Raw genomic sequence first — 22,480 nt, forward strand, 5'->3', positions numbered from 1 at the left:
AAGTATAACATTCCTAACATTTATGTAACTAATAATAGAGCTTCAAAATATATGAAGCAAAAACTGATAGGACTTCTAGAAGAAATGTACTAATCCATAATTATAATTGGCAATTTCAACACTCCTCTTCCAATAATTTATAGAATAGACACAAATAAGTTAAAATTTAGATTTGAATAACACTATCAGCCTACTTGATCTAACTAATTAATATTCACAGAACATACCACCAAACAACAGCAGAATACATATGCAAGTGCACACTGAACATTCACCTATACAGACCATATTATAGGCCACAAAATAAGTTTCAATAAATGTAACAGGATTTGAACCATACAAGTACGTGCCTTAATCACAATGTAACTAATTTAGAAACTAATAACAGATAAATAAAGATGAATAAAGAGCTCTACTAAATCTCCAAGTATCTGGAAACTAAAAAACACATTTCTAAATATCCTATGGATCAAAAAAGGAAAAAAGAAATCAAAGAGGATATTAGAAAAGACTACACACTGGATGAAAAGAAAACACAACAAATCAACATCTCAAAATTTGTGGTACAGTAATGAGTGAGAAACTTATGGCACAAATCCCTATGTTAGAAAAGAAGAATCGATTCAAATCAATAACATCAGTTCCAACTGAAGCATCTAGAAAAATGAGAAGTACTTAAACTCAAAATAAGTAAAAAGAAAGCAATCATAAATATAAGTATAAAAGTGAATGAAACAAAAAAATAGGAAAATGAAACAGAACCAAAAGCTGGTTCTTTGAGAAAATCATTAAATAGGTAAACCTCTCTAGTCAAGTATATCAGGGAAAAAAGGCGGGGGGGCGGGGAGGAGGGGGACAAATTAGCAATAGCTGGAATGAAAGATGTAACAACACTATAGATTCTACAAATAGTAGAAGGTAATAAGGAAATATGAAAAATTTTATGCCAATAAATTAGACTACTCCTTCAAACACACAAAATACTAAATCTCACACAAGAAGACACCAATAAGCCAACTAGCTCTACATCTATCACAAAAATGAATTTATACTTAAAAGCTATTCCACAAAGTAAATTCAAAGCCCAAATGACTTCACTGGTTATTTCTGCCGAACACTTAAGGGAGAAATATCAATTTTATAAACACCCTTCCATAAAATTGAAGAAGGAATACATTCCAATTCATTCTATGAGATCAGCTAGTCTGATAACAAAACAAAGTCAAGGTATGCTTAGGTGGCTTAGTTGGTTAAGCATTCAACTTTTTATCTCAGTTCAGGTTTTGATCTCAGGATCATGAGTTCAAGCCTCACATTAGGCTCCATGGAGCCTACTTAAAAAAATAATAATAAAAATCAAATTGAATAAAAACATAATGATGTCATTACAAGAAAAGAAAACCGACGACCAATATCCTTCATGAATATTGGCATAAATACTGTAAGCAAAAATTTAACCAATGGAATACAATAATATTCTAGGATGCTATATCATGACCAAATAGGGTTTATCCCAGGAATGAAAAATTAGTTTGACATCCAAAAATGAATCAATATCATTCATCATTTTAACAAACAAAAAAAAATGGAAAAATAAATAGTTATCTCAATAGACATAGAAAAAGCATTTGCTAAAATCCAAAACCCATTCCTGATTTAAAAAACAAAACAAAACAAAAAAACCTTTCAGTCAACTTGCAATAGAAGTAGACTTCCTCAATTCCAATAAAAGGCATCTATCAAAAACTTATAGCTAATATACTTAATGGTGATAGACTCTTTCCATAACATCAGGAAAAAATACAAGGATGACCACTCTCAGCACTTCTACTATACATTGTACTGAAGATTCTATTTACCATCATAAAGCAAGAAAAAAATGCAAACTGGGAAGGAAGAAGTAAAACTCCTTATTCGTAATTGATATAATGCTATATAGAAAATCCCAAAACCCGGGATCCCTGGGTGGCGCAGCGGTTTGGTGCCTGCCTTTGGCCCAGGGCGCGATCCTGGAGACCCGGGATCGAATCCCACGTTGGGCTCCCGGTGCATGGAGCCTGCTTCTCTCTCTGTCTCTCTCTCTCTCTCTATCATAAAAAAAAAAAAGAAAGAAAATCCCAAAACCCAAACAAAAAAGCTAACAGAACTAATAAGTGAATTCAGTGCTATTTCAAGAAACAAGATTAACATAAAAATCAGTTTTATTTGTATATAATAGCAAAAAATTAGAAATTAGTTTTTAAATATCATTTCTAGAACCAAGAAAAATATCTGCACTATGTGGAATGAATATGGATAAAGACGCATAAGTCATGTACATGAAAAACTATAAAACATTTCTGAGAGAAATTAAAGAAAATAAAAATAAATGGAAAACTATGTGTTCATGGGTTAATTAAATTTGTTAAAATGCTGTGCTAAATTGAAAACTGTCCCTACAAGATCCATATCTACCTAGAACCAGTAGATGTGACCATATTTAGAAATAGGGACTTTACATATGTAATCAGGTAAAAATGAGCTATGATGGAGTAGATGGGCCCTCATTCAATGAATGTCCCTTATAAAAAAGAGGCAAATGAGGACACAGACACACAGGTGAGAAAGTCATGTGAAGACCGGAGCAGAGATCACCATGGTGCATCTATAAGCCAAGAAACACCAAGGATGGCTGGCAACTGTTTATGGCATGATCTCTGTAGATATTCAAGAACAAATCCAAAATACAATAAGCAGCAACTTGGGATGCCTGGGTGGCTCAGTGGTTAAGCATCTGCCTTCAGCTCAGGGCATGATCCTGGAGTTCCGGGATTGAGTCCCACATCAAGCTGACTCTATGGAGCCTGCTTCTCTGTCTGCCTATGTCTCTGCCTCTCTCTCTGTGTGTCTCTTATGAATAAATAAATAAAATCTTTAAAAAAACACACACAGTAAGCAGCAACTCAATCGAGATTTTATAATACTATATGCCAGGCACTTTACACACTACATTATTTAATTTTCTTAACAATCCAATGAAGTGACATAATCAACTCCATTTTACAGGTGAAGAAACTAAACTTCAAAGGAATGAAGTAATTTAGAAGAATTATGCAGCAAATGAGGAGAATATGATTTCAAACCCAGGTCTGTCTGAACAGGTCATTTTGTTCTTAATTAATAACACACTATATTGGATTAACCTGATTTCTGTATACCCATTTAAATATACCTGTCAACTATGAAAGTGTGGGAGATATGGTAGAGAATAAGCCAGTCATTCAATAAATAAATACCTATAGACTCATCATTCATTTATAACAGAATTTTTATCAGACAACTATTTATAAAGACCCAACAAGGTGCCCTGTACTAAACCCTCAATGGCAATAGATATTTATTTTAAAGTCAAAGACACAGGGTTTCTGAGTTGTAAGAAACTACATACATTGTTAGCATGATGTCTTATTTTATACTTACGAGGTATAACTCCCCAAAACTCAACAGAGATTAACAACTCAAGCCTCTTGCATTCTATACTGAATTCATTAATGGACGTTGTGCAAAACTCTGGGAGGAAATGTAAGATTCCAAAGGTGTGTGAAACATTATCATCTCTCTATAAACCCCACGTACATGAAATGAAATAAACAAGAAATGTTTTAAAGATTTTTATTTATTCATGAGAGTCACAGATTGAGAGGCAGAGACATAGAGAGAGAGAGAGAGAGAGAGAGAGAGAGAGAAGCAGGCTCTTCACAGTGAGCCTGACGCAGGACTCGATCTCAGGACCCAGAGATCATGACCTGAGCCGAAAGCAGACGCTCAACCACTGAGCCACCAGGCATCCCTAAATAATTTTTTTTAAGTATTACATAATAGATAGAAAGTCAAGAGTAGAAACCCTCTAAGAAAAAGTTAGAATTTACTAGTTTTGGGGAAGATGCATCAAGTTCTTCATAGTTCTGCTTAGTATTCATCTTTGCATTCAGCAAGACAAGTAGACAATGTGATATATGCAAAGCAGAGGCTTCTTAATACGTCCATTCAATATAGACAGTTATCATGTTATCTGATATCTCTATTAAAAATCACCCCAAAATAGATTAAAGATTTAAATGTAAGACTCAAAACCATAAAACTACTACTATGAGAAAACAAAGGGACAAATACTCCTTGGCATTGACTTTGGCAATGAATTCTTAGAGATGACTTCAAAAGCATGGGTAACAAAAGCAAAAATAGGCAAGTGGAATTACATCAAATGAAAAACCTGCACAGCAAAAGAAACAATAAACAAAGTGAATAGGCCACCTATGGAATAGGATCCTGAAAATATCTGCAAGCCAAATTTCTAATCAAGGGTTACTCCCCAAAATAATGAGGAATTCCTGGGACACCTGGGTGGCTCAGTGGTTGAGCATCTGCCTTTGGCTCAAGTTGTGATCCCAGAGTCCTGGAAGCAAGTCCTGCATCAGGCTCTCCGAAGGGAGCCTGCTTCTTCCTCTGCCTATGTGTCTACTTCTCTCTGTGTCTCTCATGAATAAATAAATAGAATCTTTAAAAATAATAATAATAAGGAACTTCTACAACACAATAGCAAAAAAGCAAATAAACCAATTTTTTAAAGTGCAAAGGACCTGAATAGATGTTTGTCTAATGAAGACTTAGAGATGGTTAAGAGGTATATTGAAAGGTGGGGATCCCTGGGTGGCGCAGCGGTTTGGCGCCTGCCTTTGGCCCAGGGCACGATCCTGGAGACCCGGGATCGAATCCCACGTCGGGCTCCCAGTGCATGGAGCCTGCTTCTCCCTCTGCCTGTGTCTCTGCCTCTCTCTCTTTCTCTCTCTCTCTGACTATCATAAATAAATAAAAATTTTAAAAAAAGAGGTATATCGAAAGGTGCTTGATATCACTAGGCATCAGGAAAATGCAAATCAAAACCATAATGAGATATCACCTCATAATTGTTAGGATGCCTGTGATGATAAAAATAAATCCAAAGAAGTGTTGGTAAGGATGTGGAGAAAACAGAACACTCATACACCATTGGTAAGAATGTACGTTGGTACATTTATCACAGAAAGCAGTATGGAAGTTCTTCAAAAGAGCACAAAAGAGAACTACCATATGATCCAGCATCACATTTCTGGAAATATATCCAAAGGAACTGAAATCAGGACCTCAGAGATACTGCATTCCCACATTCACTACAGCATTATTCATGATAGTTAAGGCATGAAAACAGTCTGAATGTCCACTGATAGATGAATGGATTTTTAAAATGTGCTACACTTACAACAGAATATTAGCCTTAAATAAGAAAATCCTACTATTTGTAATAACATGGATGAACCTGAAGTTCATTGTGCTAAGTGAAATAAGCCAGACACCAAAGAACAAAAAACGGTTAGGGGAGGGGGTGAGCCAGGTGGCATCGGTCAAAAAGTATAAAGTTTCATTTATGCAAGATGAATAACTCTTGGAGATCTACTATAGAGCATAGAGCCTATAGTTAACAATACCTCATTCTATACTTAAAAATTTCCCAAGATGGTAGATCTTATGTTAAATATTATTAGAAGGAAGGAAGGACGGAAGGAAGGAAAGAAAGAGAGAAACAAACAAAGAACAAAGACAGTGAAAGGAGACTTTGGGAGGTGATGGATGTATTTATGGCACAGGTTGTGCTGATGGTTTCAGGGTTAATTTTTATCTCCAAATTCATTATATAAAGCTTTGTGAATGCTAGCCATACCTCAAAAAAGTATTTTTTTAAATATGCAAAAAGTAGTATGCTAAACAATAACAGTAATAATAATGATGAATACTTTGGTGTTACTCTTTCACCAACACTTTGCTTCAGCAAAGTATTTTTGTTCTAAAAAAAAAGTTCACAAGTAATTTTTCTTTTGCTTCTTAACAACAAGAACTGTATAATGAAAAGACCATTTGGCTGGTGTCAGAACATCTAGGTTATAAACCTCAACCACACCTTTATTACTTTGGGAAACTCTCTAAAACTACTATGCATGTCTCTCTTGATCTATACATTATTGTGGTTAAAGGACCTCAATAGTGTCTTCTGATTCCAAAATTCCAAAAATATTAGAAATTTAGAAATAATTTAGAAATGCTATAATCTCCCTTCTTATGAAAGGAAGTTAACATTACTGATCACCAATATGCTGCAACTGCTCGTTTATTACACACATACACACCATGGGAACATATTGGCATTTCCCTTCTGAGCATCAGCAGAGAAAAATTCTTGTAACCCAGACACAGGGATAGATGTAGAAGTGTTGTCTGAGATGAAAACAATTGCTTCTTCCATGGATTTTCAGCTCCCACATACCATCTGAGCACCTGAGTATGATGTCCAACCCCCTGATCACAATAACCAGAGGGTGCAAAGCAGTTAACCCCTATCCAGGCCCCAGTAATTCCTCTTCAATTGCTAATACTGTAAATGTTCAGACTGCTTACAGAGGAGGTCAATCCCCCAGTTCTGTACAAAAGAATTAAGCAGAGCCACACAAAGTCATCTAAAGCAAGGACTAGACTCATGAGGTCATCTCAAGAAGCCTTTTGAGTCTTCTTTCTGGTTTGATGTCACTTGCTGACCTCACTAAGACTGTGTGGCCATGAAGGAATGTGAGTTCCAGTGTAGTTGCACACAGGCAGTCTAGCAGCCAAGCCCTTACCTATAGCTGACACTCACAGCCCCAACCACCATCACAAGTGTCTCCTGGTTACAATGAACAAAACTTCTTTTATCTAAAGGAGAGGTAGTTGGGCTGCTACTTTTGTTTTTATCAAACCCATAGAAGAAAGCAAATGCCTAAAATGCCTAACTGGTGAAATGAGGACAAATCCTGTCTTAGAAGCATAGCAGTCGGAGAGACAGAAAAACCCAGTTCTGAATAGAGACCCCTCTGCAGACCCTGAGTGAGCACACTCGTGTCTGGCACTTTCTGTACTGGAGATTCATTGCAATACTGACCATGGGGACTGAGCTGCCCAGTAATCAGAGAAGGAAGGTTATAGTAAAGTATATATTTTAATAACTAAAGACAATGGACCGGGGTCAGACCAACTCCACCTTGTGGTAAATTCTGTTTTATTGCTATGACTCACTGTGCTTCCAGTATGGATGGATATGATGTCACCCCTAGGAAAGAAAAAAGAGAACTTCAAGGAGCAAATGGTTTTTCCTATATACTCCATGTGATTACTAGAGTCCTCTCTAGGAGACATTTCATGCGTAAAGACACGAAGGCGTTAAACAGTCCACAGATGATCTCTTCAGGCATATAGCTACTTATGAATTTAGGATGAGGGACCCAAAATCCTGCTGTCGTGCCTCATTACAGAAAGCCAAAGTGATATGCACATAGAGTCTCCTCCCAAATCTATGTGGACAGGGGCTGCCAGGATGCATACAAAGAAAACCACTGTGCCATCTCTAATTGGCACAACACAAAAATGAATGTGGATAAAAGCTCTCTGGAAAAGGGCAGGATTCTAATAATCTCCCATTATTCGGGGATGCCTTGCCAGCTGGCAGAGCCAAATCCGGGCACATTCTCAGCCAGTTCTCATCTTTGGGATGCAGTGAGGTGAAAACAAAGTGATCAACCTGGATTTCTGATTTATTCGAATTTGCAGTTCACGTTCAGTATTCCCAGACCTGCCATGGGCCCCCATCACTTCACAGACCTGTAACTAGTGAAGCTGGGCCAAGGTGGTAGACTCACTTTGCTGCCAGAATGGAAATATTCCAAATCAGAGCAGAAATGTCTGAGGATCTAGCCTACAAAAATATTCTATACATTCAAAAAGTTTTATGTAAAAGATATTTATTGCAACACTAAAATTTCCAAAAATAAGAAACATTAATGTCCTCAAATCATGGTTAATGAACTGTGCAATATCCATCTCATAGAATATTATGAGGCCTTTGAAAACATTTCCATCGAATTTATAATAATATAGAAAATCTACAGATAAAATAGAGATATGGAGTCATAAATATACATCATTATGCCAAGTAAATGAAAGAACGTATATATTGAGAAGTTAAAAACAAAGTTTAAAAAGAAAAAAATCACCAAAATTCTAGAGTTAGCAGTATTTTCCTTTGAGTGGTAAGACTCTAAGTGACTTTAATTTTTCATTACATTTTCCTCTATATTCTAAGTGTTTATCATATAATACCTGTTATTTTTATAATGGACCTGTTGTTTTTATAAAGAGACTTTTAATGAAGCTTTCAACAAAGTTCTAAGCTAAAGACTAATTAAACTTTATATTTTTGTATGTATTTTGAGCTGGCCTACAAATTCTCAAGGTGCCTGATACCAGGGTGATTTGGGGGGCTATAGCTCCTTCCTCCCTGCAACAGTTGGGACAAGTTTAAGAAGTTCAGGTTGCTTTTCAAGGTACTAACAGAATATTCCATTGGCTGGGGATACTTTGACCCTGTTGGTAAGCCTTGGATTTTAGCCTGTGAGTGCTTCTGAAATAGCCCTATTTGGTGAAGTGTGCTTTTTGATCCGCTTTTAAGAAGACCAGCCAATGGCTACATTGCAAGCTTAAATAACAACAAAATTTGAGGGAAAGATTAGCAAGCTGTGGGAATCCAAATGTACCTGCCTACAACTCATGGGGCTGACTTAATGAGCCACAGGAAATTCAAATGACTGAATCTTTCAGTTTCTTTTAATTTTTGTACTATTATAATGACCAGCCAGTAAGTGCCTGGTACTTAAACCAGATCTAATGTGGTAACTGAGCTTGGTAATAAAGAGTCTGTGTTTCAATTCACATGGTAACCCTACAGTTGACAAAATTCTGAGGGACAAGAAAGAATAATCTAATCTAATTTTTCTCATTCTTTCTTTAGCTGGGTAGATTTGTGATCTATGATAGCATACAAGGTCTGAGTTAGTTTATTTATTATAGTTGCAAATAACTGAAACCTATTTAAGTAAAATAGGTGAATATGTTATAAAGTCATAAAGATGTCTCATAGGAAGGAGCAGCCAGGCCTGAGGAATAAACTGGAAGGATAAACCAGAATCTGTAAAGAAGGTCTTCCTCCTCATTTAGTTCTATATCTTTCTGTATTTTCCCCCATTTGTTTATTTCTCTCTGTTTTCTCCATGTATTGGCTATAAAACTGACTATCAACAGCTTTATTGAGGGGTCCAGCCACCCAGGGAAAGATGACTTTGGCTCAATCTCTCTTATCTCCATCTCCAGCCCCCCCAACCCCCAAGTCTCTATATCTAGGACTCTGACTGGCTGAATTTAGGTGTAGTGTTGACTCTGAACCACTCAGCTATAGCCAAAGGATGTACAATCACTTTGTAAAAACAAGGCTTCTGAGAGCCTTGCACCTATAACCAGACAGATAACAAGAGGCACGGAGGGCCAGGAACAAAAGAAGAAAAAATGTCCGCTAAATGCATCATTCATGTTTCCTCATTGGTAGTTCAACACAAGACTATGTTCAAAAAATAAGAATAAAGTTTGGCAATATATTAAGGACAGCAAGAACATGAAGAATATCATTTCCTTATGGATGAACCTCCTAGAAGCTCCCAAAGGATGACTAGAGAACAAGTGACAGAAGAAATATCTGCAAGCACTACGTGAAAGCAATAGAAGTACTGAGAGAAACAATGTAGGGGTGCTGTTGACAGAAGAGAATGACGCAACTCTTAATAGCAAATAAGTAAAATGTTAGGAGGAAATGTGAAATAAGGATGGCAGGTAATGTGAAGATATGGACTGACTTGCTATTAACAGTTGGAGGTTAAAAATAGTGACATCTGGATAAACCAACAATAGAAGAAGAAGCTTATTTGATGTAGCAAAGGAAAATATTAGGAAATATCACATAGTTAACTAAAATTAGGATGTAGAGAAAAGGCAAGAAAGGAAAGAAAAAATCATACCGATTTCATCATTAATCCTAGAAAATTAATAAATATTGCCCAAAGAAAGAATTAAGGCTATTGCATACAATTATAGTTGTATAGGAAAGAACCATAACAAAAATATAAACTTTTTTAATTACCAGAAGGATCAAAACATAGAGCATATAAAGCAGAGTAAGCCATGAAATATAACAGTGTAAAAAATAAAGCATAAAATAAAATAAAACCTAGACCAAACATTTTTATTTCAGCAAGAATAAAGGAACTGTATTTATCTATTAAAAGGAAAAGTCTTATGGATTTGATCACAAAGCTAAACCAAATAAATACTATAAATGTAAGTCAAACATAAAACATCAATTTAGAAAATTTGAAAATCAATTGACAAATTAAATTACTATCTTACTACAAAGAAAAGTCCAAAAATCATGAGATGAATGAATGAAAGGCAAAAAAACATAAGATGAAAAAAGAAAAAAGCTTTAAAATTATAAAGAATATAGTTCTCAATGAAACTATAACAGTAGAACTATCTATATGTTATAAAAGATATTAACAATATTAATAATAAAAACTAGCAAATACTGAAAGAAATAGAAGCAGTAAGAAGTAGAAAATACAGACAAATAATATAAGTAATAAAATACATCTAGATGACATACTTTAAAAACCCTATTATGGAAACAGAGACTATTATTTCTTCCAATTATCCAAGAAAAATCCACAAAACTCATTAGGCCACAAAAAAAAAAAAAAAAATTCAGTGAATTCTAGAAAGCAGAAATAATCCAGACAAATTCACTGGTCATAATACAATAAAACTAGGAATAAAAATTAAAAGCTCAATATAATCTGAAAATGAAAAAAAGAATCCTCTCTTTAACTTGTGTCAAACAGAAAATGAAAATTGAAATTGCAGAATATCTTTATAGGTTATGATAAAAATATGCCATCCCATCTATACCCATTTAGATTTTGTGAGTATGATGTGCTCGCTCAGGAAGCATACCTCCCTTCCTGCCTGGCAGCAAAGGGAAGCTCCAGCCAGTTCCTGACTTCAGATATCTTCAGGCCTGATGCCAGCACCAGCTGCTCTCCCCACAAAAGAAAGGAGACAACATCAGGTTTTCCCAGGAAATGCTTCATGTTCCCTTCTCCCACAATAGCATAGTTTCATGGCCTTTTCCATCTGTTATTTCTCCCTTATTTGTCCCTGCCTAAACTGTCCAGTTTAGTAGGGTATAAATCCAGCCAGTTCCAGTGAATAAAATATTTTTACTACAGTTCAGTAAACATCTGGGAACTTTTGTACACCACACTGCACTTCTGGAAAACATACCCTAATCTCTCAGAGGGGTTCTCTTGCTTCACACTGACATTTATTGGTGGTTGTCTCCTCCAGTTTGATTCTGTCCCCTAGGTGAGAGGATCACAAACCTCTCCAATCTTGTGAAATTTCAGCAGAGTCTCCTGTCAGGGTAATGTCTAGACTTCTTGTATAGCTCCAAGTGAAATATGGGAAGAAAAAGTTGATTGTCCAGTTTGGCTGCATCTTTTGAAATTTTATGAAAACTTACCTAGCACCTCCTTAAGAAATGGGCGTAGTCAGGGGCACCTGGGTGGCTCGGTTGGTTAAGCATCCAACTCTTGAATTCTGCTTGGGTTATGATCTCAGGGTCATGGTACTGAGCCTTGCATTTGGCTCTGTGTTCAGCAGAGAGTCTGCCTGAGATTCTCTCTCTCTCTCTGTCTCTCTCTTACTCTGCCCCCTTACCCACTCTCACCCTCTCTCTAAAATAAATAAATCTTTTTGAAAAGAAGAAATAAGTATAGTTATCACCTGATATCCTCAGCTCTGAGTACTAATTCCCAACAAAAGCATCCATCCTGTTCCTTTTCCTGTTATACTGGCTCATGTTGTCCCCTGTTGTTCCATGGACATCAGTTTTGGCCTGTCCCTCACTGAACATAAGCCATTACATACCAGAGAACAGACCCAATCATTCTTCTGCATCCCTAATCCACTCAGAGCAACTACCACAGATGAGTGGAAATTAATAGATTAATGAATATGTAATTAATTGTTGCATTACAGATTCATAGCTTGCAAGGCTTACAGATTACATGATTAATAAATTACCTGATTAATAAATTACTTGAGTGATAAACATGTAATTACTTGTCATATTATAGATTCATAACTTGAAGCTTGATGATAGCTGACTGAATTCATCCCCAAGGTACCCCACAAGTTACTCCTAGACACCAATCCATTCCCTATATAGTTTTAGAGAAGGACCAGATATGTTCTTGCATAACTTTAAACTCTTTTACCATCTGAGGTCCTGTTTTTGCTTCTGTAAGACTTATTGGATACTTCTGTGAGACAATCTGTTAATGAGTGGTTCTTTTGATACCTCCAGAAGGCCTCCGCAGACATCTGCTATACTCTCAATTCCACCTGCTACTAGTGGCTAGCAACTCTTCCTTAAGTCAACTTTAATTAAGAGATAAGTAATGAGGAATTCCTATATGCCTGTCCCTGAGTCCAGGAAATCTGTGAAATGAAGAAGACTAGAATCTGAATAAAGGAGTTCAAGTCATCGGAAACACAGATGTGTAAGGAAATCACTACTCCAGATTTTAGTGAATGCAGAATGTTGCATAGATGAAGATATAATTAATTCTGGTGGTTGGATGGTCTAGAGGTTTCACGGGGGAAGCAATATCCAAAGTGGGCTTTGAATTAGCCCAAAAGATAAAGAAAAGGATTCTCCCAAACAAGAGTAAGGAATGTACAAAACTTCAGAGACAAAAATCACATCTACTCCAACTTATAGTCCTCTGTCTCCTGTCAAAAGAATAAGAGAGTTAAACCTGAAGTTCTGTGTACAGAAATTATATGTGAAAAGATGACATAAAATCCATTCTGTATTTGTATGTATCTACCTTGTCTTTCTGCCTAGGTTTTAATTAAATCCAGTTTCTCTTTTAAAATAACACTCAAATGTTAATATGGAACCACATATCTAGGTTTTGGCAAATCTATAAAATTGGGAGAAAACATACAGTATATTCTCTAAGACTTATGTATCTTAGAATTGAGGATTTGTCATTCTTTAATTCACAGTAAATAAGGAAATCGAGATGTTTACCAAAAGAAATGCAAGACATATTATATTTTAGTGTCTCTAAAAACATCTTAGTTTGCCACATTCAGAAGCAATCTGAGTTGACAGTGTTTTCGATTACTTAAAACAGCGAGATGCTGGGAACATTTCTCAGTTGAAATGCTAAGTTAAAACATGTCAAGGTTCTTCCCAAATCCAGAAAATCATTTTAGGATTTGCACAGGCAAATCCATGTAATCCTCTTGATTTTTAATCTACTAAAATCGGTGGCTGAACAAGAAGCGTCTTTGCTTCTGCATCTTCCAACTGCAGTTATGGCTTTTGCCACTGAGGAACCACAGGCCACAGAAATGAATGGATGCACATTCCTTGGCTCTAGAGCTATAGTCTGAGCCCTCACCCCACCTGCCAAGGACAGTATCTTTCTCTTTCTCTTAATTCTTCTCTTTATCTAAAAAAAATTTCACATAAAACTCCACATAAAAATATAAAAATGTAGTAAATACCAGGGTGCCTATGTGGCCCTGTCAGTTAAGCATCTGACTCTTGATTTCAGCTCCGGTCATGATCTCAGGATCTTGAGATCAAGCCCCACATTGGACTCCATGCTCAGCACAGAGTCTGCTTAAGATTCTCTCTCCCATCTCCCTCTCCCTCTGCTCCTCCCCCCGTTTATACACATTTGCTCGCTCTCTCTCTCCAAAAAAAAAAAAAAAAAAAAAAAAGGTAGTAATATCAAAAAGCACACTTCAGTAAGGTACTCTAGATTTCTCTTGTGGCTTCTAGTACACTCTGGCACACTGTCACCTACCCCAGTTTTATCAGTTTGAGAAGCTAAATTTTAGATTGTAAACAGGCTTAAAAAATACTCATAGTAATGGCTAATATGAATCAGCACTTCCTGCTTCAAAAGCATAACCTCTGGGCATCCCTGGTGACTTAACAGTTTAGTGCCACCTTCAGCCCGGGGTGTGTTCCTAGAGTCCTGGGATTGAGTCCCACGTCAGGCTCCCTGCATGGAGCCTGCTTCTCTCTCTGCCTGTGTCTCTGACTCTCTCTCTCTCTCTGTGTGTCTCTCATGAATAAATAAATAAAAATATTTTTTTAAAAAAGTGTAACCTCATTTAATTCTCACAACTACTCTACGAGGAAGGCACTACTGTTTACTATCATTAACATCCCCCTATGACAGATAAGGAAACTGAGACTCAAAAATATAAAACACTGGCCCAAGTTAAACCCTAATGGTAAACTCAAGAAGTCTATGGTCTTTACCATGTTTTCATGTCTCACTGCCTTCCCTATGCATGATTTATATATTTAAATTTATACATATTTAAAGTGTAAATTTTAATTTGGATGCTACCAGTAATGTGTACATAATACTTTTGAGTAAACATCAGTCATGAGTTGAACACTCTGAACCTCCCTCAATAAATACCATATTTTTTTAAATACATGATATTGGCCATCACGACAAATAAAACGTGTATGGTATTTCATAGCTCAAAACTACAAGAGTACGTAGGCATTGCCAGAGCAGTCTCCAAATAAGATTCTTCTTACCTCTATTGCCATATCTTCACTACCATCTCACAGTATAAAAGAGCATTCTTCTCCAGACACCTCCCTTGCATTTTATGATCTTTTGCATTTATTTCTCTGTCCATTTCAGTGCTGTATAGATCCAGTGAATCCCAGTGCACAAAATGTTCTTATTGTAATGTAAAGCAACATGAAAGAATAGGTAGCCCTGGCTGTTCAATGCCCTCTGTGTACTTGAAATGGTTGCATAAACCAATGGCCTCACTGTTAAGTAGACTGTATATTCTCATGGTAAAAGAATTTCCTAATGGAAAGTCAGTGACATAAACAAATAATAGCTATTACCAGCAATATATCATAGAGCAAATTACACTTTAACTATAAATTTCATTATTTAAATACCAAAATTATTCTTCAAGTCCCACCTAAAAAGCATAAATTTATAAACCATTAATTATACAGGAGGTTCCAGTAGACATTTACACACAAAAGTTCCACTGCATTGGGATACCTTGGTGGCTCAGCAGTTGAGTGTCTGCCTTCAGTTCAGGGCATGGTCCTGGTGTCCTGGGATCGAGTCCCGCATCGGGCTCCTGCATGGAGCCTGCTTCTCCCTCTGCTTATGTCTCTGCCTCTCTCTGTGTCTCTCATGAATAAATAAAATCTTTAAAAAAAAAAAAGTTCCACTGCATCTATCATATCTATCTGCTGCCCTAGTTCCCCTCATCTCTTTCTACATAGCCAATTCTCTTCTCAGACATGATTCTACTTTCCTTTTTTTAACTTCCACTCACTTCCCTGTTCAATCCTTTCTAAATAGCCACTTAACTAAAACAACTTTCTCTTGAGTTACCAGTGAGTTCTGCATTACTAAAATCAATTAATGTTTTTATCCCTCATAGTACCAGACCTCTTAGCAGCATTTGACAATGTTAGCTATTACCTCATTCTAGAAACTCTGCCTCTTCTTTGGTTCCAAGGAAAACATTCATCATGTATTTTCCCCCAACATCTCACATTCAGATTCATCCTTTTCTAATCATCATTAAAGTTTACAGTTCTTAAGGTTTGATCCTATATGTTCTCATATTTTTGTAAGGGAATATCATTCACAACTAATTATCCTGAGAAAAATTCCTATCTCTAGGATCAGCCTAGACTCCAGACTCACATATTCCACTGCCTACATGATATATTAAGTCAGAGGCACCTCCATTTCCAACACACCCATGATTATATTTGTGATCTTCCCCACCAAACCCAGTCTTTTACCAGTGGTTCCAACTTCATTAAACATTTTCGTCATCCAGCCTTTTGTACAGACTATAATCCTAGATGTCAACTTGACACCACCTTCTCTTTCAGCCTACTTATATGTAATCCATTACAAAATAATATCTGTTTTACCTCTAAGTACCCTAAATTTGCCCACTTCTTTGTGTCTCCACAGACACCACCATATGCAAGCTGCCATCTCTTCCACTAGAACCACTGCCATAGTTTCCCACTGTTCTTCCTCCATACACTCTAGCTCCTCTGATCCTTTCCATACAAGAGAGCCAGAATTAATTTTTGCAAAAACCCATATCTGATTATATTATATCCTATATTAAATATTTTTCATGGTTTTTCATTGTTTTAAGAAAAAGCCAAAATTCCTATCATGATTTATAATGTCCTATATGGTCTGGCCCCTTCCTCCATCTCCATCTTCACCATGCATCAATCTTTCCTTTGTTTTTGCTTCAGTCACCCCAATTTTCTACCAACTTTTTCTATTTTGCAATAGGCTTTTTGACAATTGTGTTTTCTTCATGGAACATTTCTTTTACCAGTTCCTTCATCTCCATACATACTACCTTACCACCAGGATCTCTTAGCCATCCTCATCCTCAGTTCTGGAATCACTTCCTCTGAGAAGCCTTCCCTGAATATCCTCTCCTCCCCCTCAATACACATAGATCTATATCAGTTTCCCATTGTTATAGCGTGCTTAGGAACATTCATTTACATCTTATATATCATTTCAAACAGCATGAGCATCATGATTAACCCACATTTGCCTGAAGCAATAAAGCACAGATCATGTCCTTGTTTATCAATGTAACCTTAAACCTTGATACATAACTGAACACATATTCAATTATTAAAAGTATCTGTTGGATGAATGAATGAATTAAACCTAAAGCAACATATTAAAATCAAATAAACATCCTCAAACAATTTTTCCACATCCTGGGAATTTAAGAAGATGGATTTGGATCCATCTGAGAAGATGGATTTGGATGATGCTTCCCTCCAACCTTGACAATTTCCGCTATAAAAATAGGATATATTCAAAGTTATTTCAATGAGCTTAGAACTAAGTTTAAAATATAAAAGTTCTGTGGGGTAAGGATATACAGAGATTTTAACAAATTTGTTCAGATTATTTCAAATTTCACATTTCTTCATGCCTGTGCCTCAGCTCCTCAGGGAAATCTGTCACTGCCTATCCCCATTCCCAATTCAGTGGAGAACTATGAGAAGGCCTAGCAATTTCATTTATTGTGCACTGGCTCTCTTCAGTGTAACTACACTCTGAATAAGAAATAACCCTGCCCCCTCAAAGACCTCCTAGTCTAGGAGGGAAGGTATAATTCTGAGTTCATATCCCTAGTACCAAATAGTTCATAAAAATACATATATTTAAAAAGAAAAAGAGAAACAACTCAATAGAAAAAAGAGCAGAAAATATCAACAGGTAATTTCAAGAAAACCAAATCCCAAACACCAAATAATCTGCACAACACACACACATACACACACACACACACACACCAGTTTGAAGATGGCCTTGACTTGATCTCTTCCTACCACATAATTTTATCTATGCTTCTGGAAAATGACTTACTTAGCTATCCCTTTTCCTGGCCACTTTCACTTTTCTGGCTAAATTTGCTCTCTAATAGCTGCCAACAAAGGAAATACAAAAGCCCCTAATCTGAGGCTAAGGGACAATTCTTTTTATTGATATTTTTGCCTTAAACCCAATGCCAAGATAGATAAAGTGAGGCTCAACACACATAATTTGAGAAGGGATGGTCTTTTTAACAACAACAGCAACAGTAAATCCCAAAATAATCTTGCTTTTGCAAACTTTATAAGAATATACAATCACTGGAACACATGCTAGGGTCCTTCCAGAGGTTGAGAAGATACATCACTCATCTCTAAGTCACTCCTCCTCTAGCCTGCATATCTTCATCCTTGGTGGTTCGGTGTCTGATCCAGCCTCTTGACTTTTGTGTACCCACCTTCTTCTGTAAAATGGAGCCCCCATATCTCTGACCTCTGAATATGCTATTCTTCTAAACCTAGAATACATGCCTAGCTCTTGCCCATGCCTTATCCCCTCTGACTCCTCAGGACAACTCAGCCTGCTACTCACATTTTGACATGCATGTACCTGCCCCCACCCCCAGTTTCAAGATGGTTTTCATGGTGGTGCATCCATGTCAGCCCCATCCATGTCAGCCCCAGACTCCATGTTACTGCATTGGCCCCTCTAATACATTTGCCTTGCATCCTATCCTATCCTCAACATAATGCTTTTTTGGAACAGGTTTCTCTCTCTCTCTCTTTTTTTTTTTCACTACTGCATTTAATTTAATTGTGGAATTTTATCTAAATGTTGAAGTCACTCCTCAGAGCTCTTTTTTTAATGTTAAATATATCCATTCTCTTTCAATATTCCATATATGAACAATTCCCCCTGGCCTATAATTAATTCCTTGTGGGACTCTTCAGCTTCTCTGCAGTACTTTCAATTTGTGGGTCTCAATATGAATACAGTATTCCTGCCTGAGAAGAATTAAATACAAAAAGGAATATGGATTTCCCTCCCTGCTCATTAAATATGAATTGTATTTGTATGATATCATTACTATGTTAGTAACTTATCATCATGTTTGATCCATCTCCAAGTTCATTTCTTTCCTGTTCTGGAACATATTTTGTTCCCCATTTTCCAATAGCATGATGCTCTCCATATTGTTTTTTAAGTCCTAAATATGATTCCTAGGGTGTCGCTTTGCTTTAGTCAACCTTTCTAATTTTACAAAATAACACTAAATCATCACCCAGTTTTCAAAGTGCTAATTTTCACAAACAAAGTCTCATTTCCATTTAATATTTACTTGTAAGTATTATTGAGGTAAATAATAATGGTGATTCATTTACTTTCCTTTAGAGTAGAAATTTCTCATGGGAAAGGAACTGGTCTTACACATTCCCTGCTGTCCCAAATCTCACTTTTTCCAGTGTTCTGCTGATCCAAGGATCAAAATGCTTATTCTATACAGTATCTTTTTTCCATATTGCTGAATATCTTGAAAAGGTAATGTGCATGTACTGCCCACAAGTTTTCACTTATCAGTCACATGTCAAACCTTTTCAATCTGACTTCCAATCATGCCAACCTCCTGAGAGGGCTTTCTTTAAGGTCAGTATTCACCACCTAATTGGATAAGTGGCCTTTTCTTTGGTTTTTAGCTCACTGAACTCTGTATCTTTTGTCACTACTGATAAGTCTTCCATTTTAAATATATCTCTTCTCTTGATTTTCTTGACAATACTCATTCCATTTTTTCTAACCTCTCTGACTTTTTTTCTTAGTCTCCCACACTAGATTCTCTTCTTAAGTATTGTTAGTACTGAAACTCTATCATTAGTCTACTTCCTTTATTCTCTGCTTTGTCTCCTCAAGGGATCAATACCATGACTTCAACAATCACCTGTATGCTGATGATTCTCAAATGTATTAGGTCACACAATTCTATCTTATAATTATCTCTTAAGTTTAAATCCTCTCCATTTCAATTGCTTTAGCTCTATATTTCTGAACACTGACACTGGCTTGAAAACAGCATTACCTAGGGGTAATTGTTTTAGAAAACAATTCTGATGCCCAGACCCCAATCCAGATCAATTAAGTTAAATATCTGAGCTATCAAAACTGTATTAAAGCTATCAATATATTCCTAATGGTCAACTAAGGCTGAAAGCTGCTGCTCTAATCCAACCTCCTCTTTGCCACACCCAGAATGACCTCATTGAAATCATGGCATTTCCTTTTCTTAAAAATTGTTTTTGAAGTTCCATTTTGTAAAGCAAAATGTGCACATCTAAATGGTCTTTGATGATGAGCCACTGGGGATATAAGATGCTTACCTGTGTGGTTTACTTCATGCCATTTAATTGTATAGCTCTGAAAGATTTATATTATAATTTATTTAGACAAGTAGAATCAAGAGATTTACTTATTTAAAATTTGTTACTGACTCTGAATTCTCTGATGTAATGGTTTCCTATGTAGAATATAAGCACCTGAAGGGATGGACATACTGATTCACTGGGGTCTAATACTTAGATCTTATTGTCAAACCCCACTAGAACTTTTGGACAATAGAAAACAGGTAGAGCCTAGCCAAGATTGGAAATCTAACAGGATATCACACAAATACACACAGAATAGTAGGGAAATAGTTATAAAAATTAGGAACAGGCTAAGCTAGGAATAAACCCATCTCCACAAAAGGATAGGATACAAGCATGGAGCCAAGAGGAGGTAAAGGATATTTTGCCCTAAAATTTTGTAACCACAAGTCCACTCTTTTCTAGTGGTGTTTTACAACTTGCGTTATTTAAAAAGCCTTGAACTTTGGCCCACTTAGGCCAAACAAAGTCTGCCAAAACACTGAACAAAACTAGCAAAAATAATTTTAAAAGTTATGAATCAAAGCATTAAGGAAGGAACTGTTTGGTGAAAACGGTAAAATTTAAAATTCATGAGGTCAATAATTTTTTTTTTGCCTATTTTCTTCTCTGTTGTATATTCAGCATCTAAAGAAATGCCTTAAACAGAGAAGACACTCAGAAAAACTCCACTGAATTAATACAAATTTTGTTGAACAATTGTATAAGTCAGAGTTCTACATAAAATATCACTTTTCTTCCTTAGAGGATGCTATGGAACCAATTTGTTATTTGGAAAACTGGTAACTAGAGAGATGAAGTCAAGCAATTTTTCTTCCTTGACTTAATGAACTATATTTCAGGGTAGACAAATATTTGATGATAAAAAGGAATGAAAACACTAGAAATTTAGGTAAAGGCCTTCAGTGACTGTTATATGGCACATACAAACAAGAAACAAGTAGACACATTTTGTAATTCTTAGGAAAGTAGACAACATCTATGAAGTCTTACTAAAAATATCAAACTTAACCAACAATTTACAGAAGATAAAGGGATCACAGCAACATGTAAACAACACCTCAATGATGTAATCAACAAGATCTACCCTATATACAAACAGCTCAGTTGCTAAAACCACCACCAAAAAAGAAAAAAGAGACAAGAAAAAAATTAATTAGAAAAAGGAATCCTATAGATTGAGACCAGAGAGACACATTAACCAATTACAGTGTATGGATGTTTTGGAGAGTCCATTATTTCAATCATACAAATCATTTTTTAAAAATTAGATAACTATTAAACAGTTACTGGATATGTTATTAAACAGTTACTGGATATGTTATTATATTAAGAAATTATTTATTTATGATATGACATAGCACTTTTTTGTATGTCAATGGGGTTGTAGATATATTTCAAAAGAGTATTATCTCAAAATGTATATTGAAATATTAACAACCAACATGATATAATGTCTGAGATTTGCTGCAAATGATCTGGGGGTGGAGAAGAGGAGCCAAAAAGTTGGGGGAGATGATAATTTTTGAAGCTGGATAAATAGGAGTTCATTATTATAGTAGTCTCTGTACTATTATATATGCATATGTTATAAATGTTCTAATATATGAAGTTTAAAAAGCAGACATAGAAAACCTAGAGAAATAACTCATTTTACCTGCCAAATTTGTGAAAATGAATATAAGGAAGGTGTTGCTTCCTATGTGTGATTAAATAACCCTTTTTCTGAAATTTCCACTCTAACTGCCCTGTCCTTACAAGAAGGTAATTGAGCTTGTACAAAAGTTAGTGAAACAGCATTCTAAAGCAAGAAAAGCCAAAATAATTTTAGGCATTAAAGCTTCACATTGTCACAGACCTGTGTTTTACACTAACACTTCAACACTTTCTGTCTCTCATTCATTTTCCTACTTACCTGCCCTTGGTGTTCCATCAACACCCCATTAAAGCAAACACCTGCAGTGGCATTTTCTCTGCTTGTTTCAGGGTGCCCATTAACCCTCCCTATCCCAGACCTCTCTCTGAATATAATTAATATAAAAACCTTAAACCATAATCATATAATCATATTGTCAATAATTTAAACTTCTGTGGCATCAAAATGTTTTACTTATGCATTTTATAATACAGAACTGTCAATGCATCTCTTTTCTTTTGCTGATATATTGGCAGAGTTTCAAGAAATAAGAGAAGCAAAATCAAGATAACTAGCTTCACTTTGTTTCAAAGTGCAAAGAAATAAAGTTTATATTTCAAATGACAATATTATTCATGTAAAAGCATCACACATTTTGGCGATTCAGACCCCAAAGAGGGTTATTCGCCTCTTTAAAGTGCTTCTGCAGCTTAAATTTGTAAGGACAGTACCAGCTGTAGTCACTTGATTGCAGCAATGGGGATGTGCTGTCTCTGAAGTTTAATGGGGCAGCTGTTCAGAAGGTCAATCCAAGTTAACCACTTATTCTGGTCCTCCTATCTGTCGCTTAAAAGACAAGTGTTTAAGAACAAAGAAAGAGAGGGTTTTTAAAAATAATTTGTTTAATGTGATCTAATACATTCAAAACAAGATTTTAAATTTCCCTTACTTTGCTTAATGTTTAAAGTCTTTTCAGATATTGTCCT

The 22,480-nt window shown here is 35.9% G+C and overlaps 1 long non-coding RNA gene across 1 annotated transcript in view; it reads right to left on the reverse strand.

The window, feature by feature from the left end:
• The window catches only part of LOC140601523 (uncharacterized), a 602,967-nt gene that overhangs the window by 486,980 nt on the left and 93,507 nt on the right, over positions 1 to 22,480 (reverse strand). The window contains exon 6 of the long non-coding RNA XR_012004538.1: positions 22,226 to 22,340. This is a non-coding gene — a long non-coding RNA (uncharacterized lncRNA). The remainder of the gene's footprint in view (positions 1 to 22,225; positions 22,341 to 22,480) is intronic.

Source organism: Canis lupus, chromosome 12 (genome assembly GCF_048164855.1).
Source record: "Canis lupus baileyi chromosome 12, mCanLup2.hap1, whole genome shotgun sequence".
NCBI classification, from domain to species: domain Eukaryota; kingdom Metazoa; phylum Chordata; class Mammalia; order Carnivora; family Canidae; genus Canis; species Canis lupus.